Raw genomic sequence first — 17419 nt, forward strand, 5'->3', positions numbered from 1 at the left:
TACTAATAGTTAATGTTTCAGTCATTGTCTATCTTTTATTCTGACAACTTTTTCTGGAGCATGATAAAGAGAACATACCTTTCCTAAAACACACCTGTACTCTGAGAAGGCCCGATTCACTCTGAAAAAGTGAACAGTCAGCAATCCAATCTGTGACCTACTTTCTCTAACATAGTAAAACGAAGTAATTTACAGTACAACGATACACATGAACACTAACCATAATAATCGAAACAAATTGTTAATGTATACGTTTTTCTAAAATCCTTCAATCCGTCTTTGACCTAGTTCTACGTTTTATCACTAAAAGCTGTGTTCTGGGGATGTAAGCTTGTTTGTCCTATCTTTGATATAATTCGTTTTTTTTCTGTATTTACACTCAATTTACGTAAAAATTATTGTATTTTGTGGTTTATATTTAATAACTTATCTTTGTTTCTGTTTACTAAATTGAATTTTACAGTAAAATACTCGGAAAGACTAAATTATAAAAAGCCACACAAATTAAATGGCTTAATTTTTACGTGATCAACTTAAAATGGATAAAAAAAAATCATTAAATAATTATTATTTATTCGTGTACATCGACTTCTTTCGAAGAAATAATCATTTATTATACAGTTTAAGTAAGCTGAGAAATTAAATTTTAAACATATTTCTTCATATTTCTTGGTGTTAGCTTTCGGTCACGTGATTAACTTGGCAGCAGATTTCTTACAGTGATCTTTGTCACATCTAATTTGCATATTAGTGATAGTACATTACTAATCTTTATTAAACAGATTTAGACAATTTATATTATTTAAATTTGACTGGATTAGTAAAGTAATTATATAAAATTTTTAGTGTTTTGCTTTTAGAAAAGCTTCGAAGCAACGTGACGTAACAGTTATCTGATGTTTGGCAGGAGATTTTGCGCAATAAACTTTTTTATATCTAATTTGCATAATTATAATGTTAAATTATTAATCTTTATTAAACAGATTTAGTTATTGTGTATTAATTAAATTCATCGGGTTTCGCGGAAGAATTCTTTAAAACTTTCAGCGTTTATTCAGAAACTTTTTGTCACCTAATGACATTGGACAAGATCATTTTCATTTTGTCTACTGTATATGATCAGTTCGCGGCAGATTTCGTAGAGAGCGGTTTGGTGTTTGTATATTCTCATTATCTTTCTGAGTTCACCGATATATTTTTATTACGTGAATCGATTCATTTTGCGTTGATTTTAATGGATATTTTAAGGCATAAAGTCTACTGTGAATTAGTTGTAAATTCAAAAAGAAAAGTTGAAAATAATTTATTTCTCGACAATTAGCGAGAACTCATCTTTGGATATAATACTTGGATATAAGTGGAAGTATGTATTATTGGACTGCTAATTTATTTGTGCATATAATTATCTAGTTCTAGTTTCGAAACATTTATGCTTTTTGTGTTTATAAGCGTGTTATTTAGACGTCTACCAATTTAGTTCTAAAACGTAGAACTACATCAAAGAAAAATACAACGTTCAATTAGCAAGTAGTCTCTTTATTAGCAAATTAATTTGTTGGTAGATTTTTTTAATTTTAAGTGTAATTAGATGAAACTAAATGGATGTGAATATAGAAAGTAGAATATGGCAAGATTAATAGATAAAAGTATTATTATGTATTACTCGATCAGAAAATGTTTGAAAAATTTATAATTTAACCATTTAGTTGTGATTATTATGGCCTAGTGATTATATCGAAAATATTTTTCAGTTATATTTGTATTTGCAGCAATAAATTATGTAAAATTCAGTCTTGATATAAAAATACATCATTCAAATAGTAATGGCGCTTAAAATATTTAAAGGATAAATTGAAGTTTTCGAATTTTGTTTGAAGAAACTAATGAAGGCAAGTGTATCGACAGTTGTGTAATGAACTGAATTTAAGTAAATTAGTTGACTTTATACGTTTCGATCTAGTTTTTTCGTAATATTACGATATACGAACTTTTCATTTTGTAAATTGTATTGTACTAAAAAATAGTTTTTTTATGTTATTCTCCTATATAATGATGTATTTATAATGTTTCTGAACTAAATAATACTTATTAAATTGAAATCCAAGCTTTACAAAGTACTATGAATATTAGAGAAGACCGTTTTACTATAAATTACTATGTCTTACTTCATTTTACTCTAAAATGTCAATTTCACAAAAAGTAGGTCAGACAAGGACCGTTAGACTGTGACATAAGCTGTCGCTTTTCGAGGTTGCATCGGAGCTCTCGCGATAGCGTGATTTACAGAAGTCACACCTACTTTTTTCTGACTCGAGCCAATTAGAAATATTAATTTTTTTAACCAATCAGATGATGGCGAGAGGTTTAAATTCGATTTATGTCGATAGATGGCCGTCTAAAATTTCATATTTATTTTAATTTTTTCTCTTTTATTGTAATTTCTCGAGAACTAAAGGATATTCCAAAACAAAGTTGAAGAATCCAACTTACCGTGAAAATTCTAAGACTTCACGAAATGGTCCAGGTATTTTATATGAATTTTTTTGTGGATATATACGTCGCTCACCACTGCCACACGATCGCCCTTAACTTATATATACGTCGCTCACTGTTAAGAGGTTAATCCAGTCAAATTTAAATAACATAAAATGTCTAGATCTGTTTAATAAGGATTAGTAATGTATTAATGAAAATATGCTAATTAGATATGAGATAGATCACTGGGAAATCTGCCAATATAAAAATAGCTTTCGGTCACATGATCACCAAGAAATATGAAGAAATATTGATTTGTTGTGAAACAGTGTTGTATTGTCTTAGAAGTGTTGAACATAAGATCGTGTTAATAACAATCACATGGCTTTTTTCACCTTTATTTAGTTGATACAGTACACGTTTCGGACCTTGTGCCCATCATCAGTCAACTAAAATAATATAAGAAATAGTGTATACAGCATTTTAACATTATTTACAGGCAAATTGTATAAACATTGTAAAACGTATGTAACGTACCAGTTTTCCCCCAGTATGGCACTTGCACACGGTAAGTTTGCACATTACAAACGCGAGAATTAGAAGGTTATAAAATTCTTGTACATCTATTTAATATAATAAAGTAATAAAATTACATCAACTATTGGGTAATAGTGGGACACAAGGACGACGCCAGCCAATGGGTAAGGGGGGGCAAGATGATGTAAATTGATAGAGGATATGAATTGTATGTAGGTAAAATAGAAACGATTCATAAAGTTTTAATCATTTACTATGTACCGGAAAAGAAATATCTCAAATAAAACATTTTCTTTAACTTACAAGAAGCCTAAGAAGATTATTTTAATTAAAACTTAGCATTTAAATAACTTTTTCGAATTTCTAGGGGAGGGCAACTGCCCCTCTGCCCTCCCCCTGGCGACGCCCTTGGTGGGACAGGTTCTTACTATTAGTTATCTTCTTTCTCCTATTAGAGACGATTAATGTACTGTATATTTTACAAGTTCGTTTGAGCACTTCGTTTGGTACGTTTATGTTGAGACGAATTTCAGAATTTTTCTTATAGACAAGTTTCTAGACAAGTCCTTCAAGTGTAAGCTTTAGTTTAAACTTTCTTCTATTGTGCGATAGTTGAAATTTACATAACGTGGAGAAGGATTGAAACGAATTCAAGCCCTCTGGTGGTGTTTTTTGGACGAAAGTATTAATATTTATAATATATTTAGCCAGTTCTTATTTATATATATACTTATGTTTTTATTTGTACAATTTTTTGAGTTAAGTACAGCTAGACTTTGTTTGAACTTTCTATTATATGTGTCTTTTTCTTTGTACAGAATTTTGGTGTTGTCGTTATCAGTATTGCAGTTATTTATTAGGCAGTGATCATGGAAAACAGATTGCATTCTTTGATGCTTCATATCGTGTACCGTATCAACTAAATAAAGGTGGAAAAAGCCATCGGATTGTTATTAAGACGATCTTGTGTTCAACACTATGAAGACATATGTTTAAAATTTAATTTCTCAGCTTACTTAAACTGTACAATAAATGATTATTTCTTCGAATGTAGTCGATATACACGAATAAATAATAATTATTTAATAATACTTTTATCCATTTTAAGTTGATATTGTAAAAATTAAGCCATTTAATTTGTGTGACTTTTATAATTTAGTCTTTCCGAGTATTTTACTGTGAAATTCAATTTAGTTAACAGAAACAAAGATAAGCTATTAAATATAAACAGGAAAATACAATAATTTTTACGTAAATTGAGTGTAAATACAGAAAAAAACGAATTATATCAAAGATGGGACAAACAAGCTTACATCTCCAGAACAGAGCTTATAATTCGTTGTCATTTTCAGCCTGTTCCTACTTCGACTGTTTTATGTTGCTAAAAAGTTGATGCAAGTTGACTACGGGTTCTGCCAGACCCAGAATGGGGCGAATGGATAGTGAGTAACAGGGCACGACGAACCACTTCCCGAAAAATTACTGGGGGTTTTCGAAGGAGCCGAAATGTATAAAATTTTATACCGTAATACGAACCTATTTGTATTGCTGTATAAATATTTATACATTTCGGCTACGCTTTAATTAAGAAGCGAAGATTTCACTGCGCTGCATTCAAGCAGCTAATAGGTACGTATCGCGGTATAAATTTGTAAACATTTCGGCTATTTTGAAAAATAAAATCATATTTTTATACTCTTAATTAAATTTATTTATTTATATGCCACATTTAAGTAATTTTATTTCAAAAACCGCATAATTAGAAAAACAATTAAATCGAAACGATGCTTCAAAAATTAATATAAAGTAACAATGAATTTCATTTATTAAAATTTTTTTATTGTAAAAATTCATTTTCAGGTTTATTGTCCGATACGAGATTTCTTAATACGTGTTTCTTGCTTTCGATATTTAAAGTTTTAGATAGGGGATGCCTTTATGACGAAAAGATAAGTGTAAACCAAATCTTTGATAATTGCAAGAGTTATTATTATTGTGAAATCTTTTTATTTTCAGGTTTCAAGTTGAGCAAAGGCAAAAAAGGGAAGTATGTGTCCATAATTAGCGTATTACGGATTTATTACTTATAATTTCACTTTTATTTTAGGTACAGACTTAATTTAACTGCATTAAATGGTATTTCATTCGCAATGCGATACGTAAATATAACACAGTATATACATTGTGTCCAAAACCAATTTGTCATAGGAGATTGTGTGCAGAAGCCTGTGAGCAAGCCATCCGAAACAAGTGTATAGTGCGTTGGTCATATTATGCGTCATTCCAATCTGCAATAATAATTAATTAATTAAAGAAACGGTCGAGTCCATTATCAACATTAGTGTTTTGAAAATTGCGTGATTTTAATTTTTTCCGTAATGTCAATGCTGCCTAGACATTACGGGGTTTCTAGACAAACAATAAACTAACGAAAAAAACGAAGTTTTGACCATGATATCTTGGCTTCAAATGAAATTTATTTTCTATCATTAACTTCACCCGGCAGAAAAAATTAAAAATATTTATAAAATGTATTATCGTTTACATTTATTCTTTGAGTGGAGTAAATAAAACAACTAAACGCTGGTATTTGGTTGTTGTCAACGGGTTGGTCTCGAGCGTTTTCTGGGTTTTTAAAGCTTTAGTAATACCTAAATAGGAGACCAATTCTCAGAATTTGTTTGTAATACAGATTTAGCAAGCCCATTATGGGTTCGGCCAGACCCACAATGGGACGAACAGATAGTGAAGGAAAGGGCCCGACACGTCCGGACAGACCACTTCCCGAAAATTTTTTATGGGTTTTCGAAGGGGCCAAAATGTATAAAATTTTATACCGGAATACGAACCTATTTATATTGCTGTGTAAATATTTATACATTTCTGCTACGCTTTTGGTTTAAAACCATATATTTTACTGCGCTGAATTCAAGAAGCGTGTATGTTCGTGTCGCTGTATTTCATTTTTCTTTCATTTCATTTCAATTTTTATTAAGGCACATGCGCGCATACTCAGTACCGACAAAACATTGCTGAGTGTAACATTTTTTACAGTATTTATGGTATATAAATATAAATAAAAAAAGGAATTAGCATCTAAGTGGAATGGTTGTACCATAGTTGTTACATGAGTTGCAATGAATAATGGAATTACAGAAGATAAGAATAAGTAGTTACATAAGGCATTATTTATGCAAAGTGACAGATTGAATTGCAGGTATTTGTTTACAGATCGACAGAGTAAAATAGATGGTGAAGATTGTTACGATACACGGTAGTGGCATGAGGTGGGGTACCCTGCCAGAAGGCCTAACAAGGTTACAATATAGCGGGTTTCCAGTAGACATTTCATTCCAACTAGACTTTGGGATAGAATGATACAATATTATATTAAAAATAGTTAAATTAAAATAATTTAAACTTAACCTAAAAAGAAAAAATTAAATTAAATTAAATTAAATATTAATCGTATTAAAGCATGGCAACCAAAGAAAGTGAATGAGCCAAGTGTTCCTGTATGAGTAGCGGTAGATGTACGTATTGTTATTCTAGGATACGTAGTACAGATGGTGATATGTTGAATACACGTAGCCGAATGGCGATGGCATTGTGAGATGCCGTAATACAGAGAACACCTGGAATAATTGTCGTAGAAAGGCAGTGCATAGTATAGTGAATACTGTACTGCAAATTAAAATTCACCAGGAGTCGTCTAATTGTCGACTAGCAAAGTTCATTTCATTTAGTTGTCCAAAAGTTCTTGCAACGAATGTAAAGTGGATGTTCTAAATTTACAGAGATCCTGATAGCATTTTCTTGGAAAACATTCCAGTAAGGCTCACAAACTAGTTGAGACCATAGATATAAAGGTAAAAAAGTTTCTTGAATTCAAGAACTAGAATTCAGAGCATACCGTAGGAGGTGTTCGTTCCAAATAAGTGTATTAGTAGAGTTCTGATACACTATATTTATGATCGACATGGTCTCAATCGGTGTTTCAATGATTGTTACAGGTATCGTGTTTATTCCAATTAAGTTTATTGATACAGTTTCTGATACACTAAATTTATGTTCTTCAATTCGTCACAGTCAGTATCCACATGTGTTTGCGAGTAGTACTTATCTGATGAACCCTGAAATTATATATAAAGGGCACGAACTAAAAATTAATTTTGGTACTTACCTGTACTTGGGAGAGCTACCAGCGGCAGTGAACGACTACAATAGCAGCAGCATGTCCTGTTGTTTTTATGCATCAGTAGATCCTAATAAGATCCTATGAAAATTATCGTTGAGATCAACCTTCCTGGACGACAACAGAAAGAGAAGCATTGGGTACTAGCGTATGACAGTTTATTCAAATAGCAGCAATGAATATGTCGCTGTATAAATTTTTGAACATTTCAGCTACGCTTTTGATTAAACAGCGAAGATTATACTGCGCTGAATTCAAGCAGCGAATAGGATCGTATATCGGTATGAATTTTCAAACTTGTCTGCTACGGTTTTGATTAAAAAGCATAGATTTAGCTTCGCTGGATTGAAGCAGCGAATAGGTTCGTATCGCTGTAGAAATTTTTAAACATTTCGGCTAAGCTTTTAATTAACAGTGAACAGAATGCCCGTCACGGAGACGATGTTACACAGGTCTATTTACCGTGTCTCCTCTCATTGATACTTTCGAGGAAATTGACAATTATATACAATTCCGATTAGATAAAAATTACTATTAAACTTAAAACTAATAGTATTACTACTTAAATTGCACGACCAAAAATCCAATTGTTCGCAATAACAATAATCGCAACAAATTGTCAGAGTTTCATTGTTGTGTCGCCACGAAATTTAATGTAAAACGTTTGGAAATTTCAGCGAATTTCGTGATTTTTCAGCCTCTCTGTCGGATTATCGCGGAACATTCCCTGCATATACATTCGTGTCAACAGCAATATGACTTCAAAAATGAAATATTTCCCGTTTCGTGTCCGTATAAAGATAAATAAAAATTTCGATTTTATGATGACCCTTCGAACCGAAAAATGAATAGACTTCAAGTCTAGTAACACCCTTTTAATGTACCTTGTCAAATTTACTGAGTACCCTTTCTAATCTATGAATAAAATTGAAATTTTGTTAAATTAAGGTGCCCGAATTTTACAGTTAGAAGCTCGTACGTGATAAAGACTAGGAAGCGAGTCACGCTCTGAAATATACAAAAGATAATGAGATTTACTGAGTGACTAAACATCCCTCTTGAGAATGATTTATTTTTGCATTTATGACGAAGTCGAAACTTCTTTTTAGATGTGTTAAGCTATGGCTTAGACAAAAGAAAAGAGGAAGTACACAGCTAATATGAAATATTTTATTTTCGTAATATCTGGAGTAAAAAACTAAGAAAAATGCGAATATTGTAGTCTTAATTGCGACAGAACGATCGACATTAAAATTATTTCAATTAAACAATAATTTGTTTTTTTTCCATTTGAAACACGTGTTTTTATATTTGGATACCTGAAATTACAAATTAATTGATTTCTTCCAACTTATAGAACGACGGTATTAAAAACAATGTTTGCAGCATTAAATATATTTTAATATACGGTTTTGCGAATATAAAATTTCTCCGTTGACGTTTTAAAAAACGAAACAGATAAACAAAAATTACGGAAAACGCAGTCGACAGGATTCGAACCTGTGCGGGAAGATCCCAACGGATTTCTAGTCCGTCGCCTTAACCACTCGGCCACGACTGCGTAATGACACCGCTCCAATTACCCTATACATTTCTATCCACGCGTTCACTGAAATTGCCGCTTAAATGTATTTTCCAATCTTCGCGCGACAAGTTTTCCATCACATACGCTTGCAGAACGACAAGTTTGCGACTGCAGCTGCTCCTCCTCGAGACTGCGCGTACCACTCGAGTAACGATGACATTTGATCGCATTGTCATTCGAAACTGTCATCTAACTCTAGGTTTACAATACTTACGCTCAGAATTTCGGTTCTCGACTACACCGATGTCAAATGTTCATTTACTCAAACGGTCGACGGTGAGATATCAGGTAACATGGCGTCGCCACTTACGCGCGAGTGCACTTGAGATGGTCGCATAACTGTTGTTGACGATCTTCGCTGGTTTACCGTTTTAACTAAGCCACTATGAATGTTACTAAATAAAAAAAAAGAAAAAAAGAACAGACTGTGCGAAATTCCAACGCCTCAATATTTACTGTGTTACAACTTACGCTCGAGCTTGAAACAAATTACGTTACCCGGCAAAAAACGATACTAATTAACAAACACGCAATCGACAGGATTCGAACCTGTGCGGGAAGATCCCAACGGATTTCGAATCCGTCGCCTTAACCACTCGGCCACGACTGCTCTCTGTGCTTTCCTGGAAACCACGATTTCACGTAAGTTACGTTGCATTACTTTTCGTGCGAAAACAGCCCCGAATTTAATTCTTTCTCGACCGACGCTTTCCAAAGCAATTGCCGCGACATTTACACATTTCCTGTAAATGCAATGTTCGTTCATCTATATAGGTTTTTCTTACAACACAAGTATATGAACCCTCGTTTCGTAATTCATTGACAAATCGGATTTAATATAAACGGACCAGAACGACAAACCACATATTGTCTCTCTTCTCTTTGCTTATTATTCTTATTTCGCAAATCTACCGAACACCGTAGTCGGCTAGCCCCAAACGTTTTTATGCATACGACTGCATCGGCAAATTATACAAGTACGAATTATTTTTTCTAATTTACAATTACTTTTTGTTAATCATTCCGATCATGGACTCATAGCACGTATTCAGTTGAAAAAAATAGGAAAAATCTGCAATTACTAGAACGATTTTTATCTCACGTATATACAAAAATGTAAAATGTTTCGTTTTTGTACGTAATAACTAAAGGTATTTTTCGAAGGTGAAAAAGAATTTCGTGTATCTCAACATAATTCTTATAGCATTGCTAATAATCATGTAATCGTTTACACAATGAACGGCGCAGTGAAAAAGATAAATCAATTCATATTTCCAATTAATAATATTTATATGAAGAAATTAAAGACTATTTCTTATTTTCTATATATATCCCATTGTTTGTATATCTGTAATCTGTAACGGAATGTTTAGAACGCCCACTAGGGGCGTCCCTAGCGATGATTTCTAGCTATTATTTAAATTAACAGTATAATTTATTTATTAACAATATATTGTTATTTTTATTTGTAATATAAATTTATTATTTATACCACGCAATGACACCGCTGCTGCTAGAACGCCCACTGGCTATGTCGTACAATATTCTATAAATATAATCGTTATTGTTAGCTATAATTATCAATAGATAATAATTACTTTTTTTTAATTTTTGAAAGATGGCGCCACTATTTACTATACAATGAAAATTATTTTTATAATAATTTGTATTGTCTGTAGGTGTCAACGCAGTGATAGTGCTAATGAATGATATTAATTATGAAAGAAAATAATGGTTGACAAAAGGAATTTGCTGAATGTCATCAATAATTCAGAATGAGATATTACATCTTAACTCTCATCTTGAAATTCTCAATTCTTGAAGGCTTGATGGCGCTTTGTCAATGGTATATGGAATGAATATTTCTACGTTATTTACCTTAATTAATGTCGTCGTAGCTCTGAGAATGCATTTGTGCAAATTCTACAGCTGAGAGTAATTTCTCGTTGTTTAAAAAGACTAAAAGGCTACCGACGCTTTGAGATGGCAAAAAGTCATTTCAATGTAGTAGCCATGTTATGCATAGAAGCGAAAACGGTGCAAAAATCAGATATCCAGTAAATTATTGACTAATTTGATCAACCAAAGAGTGGAAAAAAGTCAAACAATTCTAAACGACTAATGTCTATTTCTTTCAAGTTCAAATTATTATATGTTAAAAATTTTTTTCTACAATATTATATGCTGTATACACGGTATTACAACATTCGCGAAATGAGATTACGTCATGGTTTACTATTTCAAAATTACCAGTAATTCCTCATTCCGTTCTTACCTATTTTGCATTATTCTATTTATATAAATATGAAATACGTTAACTTAGTCGAAAATTAGAACATTCGGTGAAAATTCATGTACAGAAGTTAGTAATTCACAATTATAATAAATTAAGGAAAGCAAAATTTTATTTAATTAAATAACGTGTGTGTAGACTAATGTCAAATTAGTAAAGCAACATATAATATTTATCGGTCGTTTTTCTATTTCGTGTTCGTTCGATTGGAAAATATTCGCATAGTAATGCGAATTCTTTACTCGGCGTTTATAAAGAGACATCAGCCCATTCACTCACTGCTATCGTGTTCCAGGAAAGTTAAGTCGATCAGTAATGTATATAATTTAAGAGACATAACGCGCTACGCTATCATGGGGATGAATGTGCATGACAAAACAAGAACATTTTTTTCATAAAGACACAACCCTTCAGTTTCAAATACAGCAATTACCAAAATGCGCCGAACAACGCAAAAACGTCTCGCCCGATCGGGGACTCGAACCCCGGACCGTTAGGTTAAGAGCCTAACGTTCTACCGACTGAGCTAACCGGGCCCCTCCGACGTCTTTCATTCTAACGACTTTCATTTTTTACCAGTGCAATATTCTGTTTCTGTGTCAGTAGAATGCTGTCATCATCATTCGATTTTCGGAGCGTATTTCAAAGACAGTGTTATCGAATTGCAATAAAAGGATTTGTCGTCGAGAGAAAACCTGAATGTAATAATATCAACGCACATACATAGTCTGCCGAAAAAATCTGCTATTTGCTCTGCCTACATGCAATATCCAAGTCAGTGTCGTCGCAAAATACGGATTTGCAAGTTTACAATCAAACACGCTTTCTTCGCATATCCAGTTAGGCCAGCATTCGTGTGTAAGTCTCTGTAAAATGCGATTCGATTCTAGCAATCCACAACCACGATCAGCAAAACGAAGAAAAAAAAAGTGAACCGCCCGAACAGGGACTCGAATCCTGGACCGTTAGGTTAAAAGCCTAACGCTCTACCGATTGAGCTATCCGGGCTCTCCTCCGCTCAATCTGCTCCCGTCCTGATAACGCAACCGAGCATCATTGTCGACAAAAATATCTGCCATTAATAAATGTTCTAGCCTGCGAATTACCGACATCTGTCTTAAAAACATACTTTTCGCAATTGTCTCGAAATTTGCCGACGTCAGCACGCATCTAGGCATTGCCGACCACTTTTGCCGTCTGCAATTTTCCACTAGATCCGAGTGCAAACGGAGTCTGTTTGTCTCCCAATCAGTGCCCGTCGTATCTCATGCGGATGCAACAACGCCCGACGAAAAAGCGACTGCTGTACTCCAGATTGGTTTAGCATATTCGATCAGGTCGACAGCTGCTATACATTGATGTTGGTTTGCTTTCGCAACGGCATAAAAAAATTTTGGCCCTTTGCGGAACTGCTACCGCACATCGCGGTTTAATATTGAATTGAATAATTTACATATTGCAATATGAAAAATGGTTACATTAATTATTACATTCACTAGATTTAGTAACACAATATCAGAAACAATACACACATGCCGCAAAACTCGAAATGTTTTCATCATATCGCAAAAATACAGAAGAAAAAGTAAACACGTCATTTCTACGTGGTAGGATCCAAAAGTTCGACGACGGCTTATAGTTGCTTGCTTTGAATAGTTTAAACCACCGACGCACTATCACTTTCAAAGTAATCCACTTGGTCGACGATACATCGTTTTCCAGCTCTGGTACAGATCATTTTCCAGCTCTGGTGGAAGCTTTACTGTAAGCCTTCTTTTCAACTACATGTTTCCTGTCATGCTGATTTTACGTCATTTGATAACTGAAAACGTTTCCATATTTTTGTGTCATTACGTCCTTCATACTTTACTTTTTCTCATCATTAATTAATGACTCATTTGTTACTAAGTAGAGGAAACATATTTGAAACGAATAGGCGTAATATTTTTATGTACAGATTGCTTTTCGTAATTGAATTTTTGTAAGATTTTTCCACTATGTGAAAAACGTGTTTTTAAAATGTGCTGGCAGACCTCGGTTTAATTTTATTTCATTTTTTATGCGATTGTTTTACTACAAACGTCCAACTTATTAAAAGTATATTTTGCTCAGTAAATTTGAATTTTTTTTGATTTAATATTAATCGCTTACATTAATTTTTTATTCATCCGTCATTACTCTTAGAAACATTATTATTAGTTCTAAATTAACCAACCAAACCGATCAATTGTTATCTAAATTGAGCTTTCTCGAAAAATCATTGTCACTAATTGTGATATTCGGCTTCACAATGTTCAAAAATACCTAAATTTAAAAAGTTCGTAGTCTCAACTTACCGATAAAATTACTGCAAATAATGAGAAACTGAAAAAACGCTTGAAATCAAAGACTTTATAAACTAAAAAGCGAAAAGAAGGATAGAGGATAAAGATAGTCTACCTTCAGTTTAGATTTGTGGGTTTTGATACTAACGTAATGTCGACAATGGGCGCCTTGCAGACGGTGAATCTCGAATTCGGCAGCATTTAGAAAAATAAAAAACAGTCACTCATAAAAAGGTGCCGGGGCAAATCGTTGGCCTTTGGCGGAATGGCTGGTTCACTTATTTTCGAGTCCTTGTCTTAACGTGGTCTGTACTGGCTCTTTCTCTCTTTTGTTTTAAGTCTCGTACCTTGTCTCCGGGTCACTTTCGCCTGATTTCTCTCCTCCGTGGCAAACCAAAAAGTGTCCGTTATTCTTACCCTTGTGACTCATGGTTGATTCAGGCAGGACCCCCCTTGTCCCTTTTGTTAAAACCACCAATCAGGACCCACAAAAAATCCCATTCCTGTCAGGTGACGGGAAGGGTTAAAAGCAGAAGGGAGAAGAATTGAGGGAGAAGAAAGAATTCTAATTCTATATACAGTATTTATACACAACAGAATGGCGGACAGCCACATATGCTTTCACCCAGAGAGCTCAAACTGTACAGTGGAATTTGTAGTAATCCACTCTCTTCCCTCTGAGGTTGTATCTGTATTGACATGATGAGTCCTGCTGTTAACCACTTGGCGTTGGCCGATCTTTCTGGTGTACAGGTTCTCCATGATGACCCAGAGATGCTATGCATTGTTGGTACCCGCGAATGATGTCATCTTCATCTCCTTCGGCGTCATCCTCATGTGGGTTGGAGCAACTATTTCGTTTAGCTCTGGTTGACGTATGATCTCTATGCACAGCGCGTGAGAAATACGGCTTAAGTCTATCAAAGTGGATTACAAATGTCTTTTCTCTTGAATTGCTTCCTAATTCAGCAGTCACCGGACTGAGGATCCGGCTGATACAAAACGGTCCCAAATACTTGGGGGATAACTTGCCAAATTTCTTACCATGATGCTTTCGCAACACCGATATCCTCTGTCCTACTTCGAACTTCCGCGCCATTCTCTGTAAGTTGCATCTCTCCCTATTGTCCAGATTTTGGCGCCTACCCTTAGAATAAGCCTGATCCTAACTATGGTTAACCTTTCCATTAATTCCTTCTGGTAATCGGAAATATTCGTATTCGTTTGTGTTCCTGTAGGAAACACTTCGGGAATCCGAGGATAAAATCCAAATAGGAGAAACACGGGAGATTCACCAATAGAAGAGTGGGTAGCGTTGTTATGACCCTCTTGCTCTCGCGGAGTGCCGAAACACGAGGAGGCGATAAGTTTTGGCCAATTCCAAGGTCATTGAGGAAAATTTACTTGTACTATTTAAAAAATTCGTATAAAATCAACCGTTTGTATTAAAAATATGAAAACAGATAATTCTAATATGGAAGTATGTGTACTTTTATTTGGTGTATTATTTATCTGCTTATATTTTGTATTATTTCTATAAAAAATTCGTATATTCTTGTTTACGTTAATGATCTGTAAATTAATTGCAATTTTATCTAATTTAATTGAATTTTAAGCCTGGTTAATGTACTATTTGATAGTATACTATTAATTATATGTTATATTAAAGTATTAGTTTATTACATTTATCGTAAATTATGTTAATTTTAATTTTAGTAAATATTTTCAACAGTTCTTTTTTATCCAACCAAGGCCAGTTGATCGCTTCGCTAGTAAGGCCGTTCGCCGTCAAGGTCCTAGAATATAAGGTTCGCTCATAGAGAAAAAACGCTTCTTATTGGTTGCTTATTTGACGTCACTCCTAGTCGAAAACGAAATATCTTACTATTCCTTTATGGTAAAAACATTACCGATCAAAGGCTCGTAGCTTTAATTACACGCTAATATTTTTATTTAAATGTAAATAAAAATGGATTATAAAGAAGAAAAATCCGGAATATTGAGCAAATCTTGGTAATTATTACGTGTAAAGTTGAAATTAAAATGCGTTTTTCTAATTTGTAAACGAAATTGATTTTATCTATTTTATGATATTATAACAACAATAGTTTCTTAAAAGATTAATTTTGGTAAATTCTACCTAGGTGATTTATATATAAATGAATTAATTTAATTTATATCGTCAAACGACTTCTTTTTTTAAAACTAAAAATTATATTGGTCTATTTTTTTAATTTTTAATATTCATGTACCAAAAACGATATTATTTACTCATACATATTCAAAAATACCTTTGTCAAAAGAACAATTTTTTGTGTTTTAAACATATTTATACAAATTAAGTTTCAGAAGAACAATTTTTTGTTATAAACATATTATTGATACCAATATATACAAATTAAGTGTTATGTAAAAACAATTAAATAAGGTACAAACTTTTTTAATTTCTTATTGTTATTACAATTTACTTTTCTATTCGCAGCAGAACGATCATATTTAATTAAATTGTTCAAAAATTTCAGTCTAATCCATATACGTTGCTTTACATACCGTGTATATAATGTCTTCTGGCAAGTTAATTGTTTGTTTAATTAATGATGTAATAGATGAAACCGTTTTACATTTGAAATGCTGTTTCATAAAGTTTTTGTAAAAATTGATTCCATTTTTTTAACTAAATTAAAGAAATCTTCTGATGGTTGTGATAGCACACCAGAAGATAAATCCTGAACAAGGGACATTATTGTATAATTATGTTCATATTTATTTTGGTGACTGACACTTCCTAAATTTGGATATTTTTTTTTTGTATTTTCTCACAATCCATCCTGCTAAATATTGTAATCCATCATTTTTTAATTCTACATTTTCCTGAGATATCTCACATAAATCATCATCATTTACATTGCATGAATTTTCAGATATTCCTTGTTCTTTAGAACTAGACACATCTGAAACTTCTTGCAGTAAATCTGCCTCTTCAAACATTTCATTTATTAAATAATTTTCAGCTATCTGATCTTCTGTGTTTAATTTATTTTGCAATATTCCTGGTGATTTGCCTAAAATTATCATTCTTACTCTATATATTACTTCGAGTGGACTAGGATGATCATATAAACCACCTCTAGTTCGAATCTGTGAAAATAGATTTTCTAAAGAATCCTGATTTACTTTACATGTTAAGATATAATGGTATTTAGGAAATTTTGAACTAAGGTCGAAAAATAAATCTTTAATAGATTTAATAGATATAAGCATTCCTTTTTGAAATGTTTGAAGTGATTGTTTAGATACACATCTCATACTTTCAATTATTCTGTAAGTATTATCAAGTATATTATTTTGTTCAGTTATGTTAATGCCATAAGCACATTTGGAGGGATAATCAATTTTGTAATGAAAATTGGGTGTTGAACTATTCATAACATCAAACCATGCATTAATTGATGATATAAAATCAGAAGCTGCTAAAGCATTTTCAGTTTTAATATATCTTTTAATAGCAATAGCTGTAGAGTTAGAAAATAATTCACAAGCTAATCTAACATTTTGTCGTTGAAATTTTTGACACGTAATATGCTCTTCTTTTAATTTATGGCAAACTTTTATTTCATTGGAATCTATTTGAAGTAACTGTTGTAATGAGTCCTTGTTTATTAATGTATGATCTGAAGTTACAAAACCTGTATCTAAAAACCAATTTCTAATGAGTTTTAACTAATGAGGTGCATCTGGAAAATAGTATATATTATTTCCATTAGATGGATGTATAAATTTAGTATTGAATATATTTACCCCTAATTCCTTCCATAATCCTATATTTTGTCCACCACAGTCACTAACAACAGCAACAACAGTATATCCTGCATCAAAAAGTTTTGAAATAACAGTAAATAACAGTTTTTTTTTCATTTTAACATCAAAATCCAAGTAAACTGGTTGTTTCCACGATGCAAATTAGTCCTCTTGCCATCATTACTAAAACTTGATTATTGGGTCCAACAACT

The 17419-nt window shown here is 32.7% G+C and overlaps 4 non-coding genes across 4 annotated transcripts; all 4 read right to left on the reverse strand.

Moving 5' to 3' along the window:
- Nucleotides 1–8686: 8686 nt before the first annotated feature.
- Nucleotides 8687–8768, reverse strand: TRNAS-AGA (transfer RNA serine (anticodon AGA)). Its single transcript has one exon. It is a non-coding gene; the product is annotated as a tRNA-Ser (tRNA).
- Nucleotides 8769–9320: 552 nt separating this feature from the next.
- Nucleotides 9321–9402, reverse strand: TRNAS-CGA (transfer RNA serine (anticodon CGA)). Its single transcript has one exon. It is a non-coding gene; the product is annotated as a tRNA-Ser (tRNA).
- Nucleotides 9403–11548: 2146 nt separating this feature from the next.
- Nucleotides 11549–11621, reverse strand: TRNAK-CUU (transfer RNA lysine (anticodon CUU)). The gene has a single exon. It is a non-coding gene; the product is annotated as a tRNA-Lys (tRNA).
- A 399-nt stretch (nt 11622–12020) lies between these two features.
- TRNAK-UUU (transfer RNA lysine (anticodon UUU)) lies at nt 12021–12093 on the reverse strand. Its single transcript has one exon. It is a non-coding gene; the product is annotated as a tRNA-Lys (tRNA).
- Nucleotides 12094–17419: the final 5326 nt, after the last annotated feature.

This window comes from Centruroides vittatus, unplaced genomic scaffold, assembly GCF_030686945.1.
Source record: "Centruroides vittatus isolate TY-2023 unplaced genomic scaffold, ASM3068694v2 contig_1489, whole genome shotgun sequence".
Classification (NCBI taxonomy): Eukaryota; Metazoa; Arthropoda; class Arachnida; order Scorpiones; family Buthidae; genus Centruroides; species Centruroides vittatus.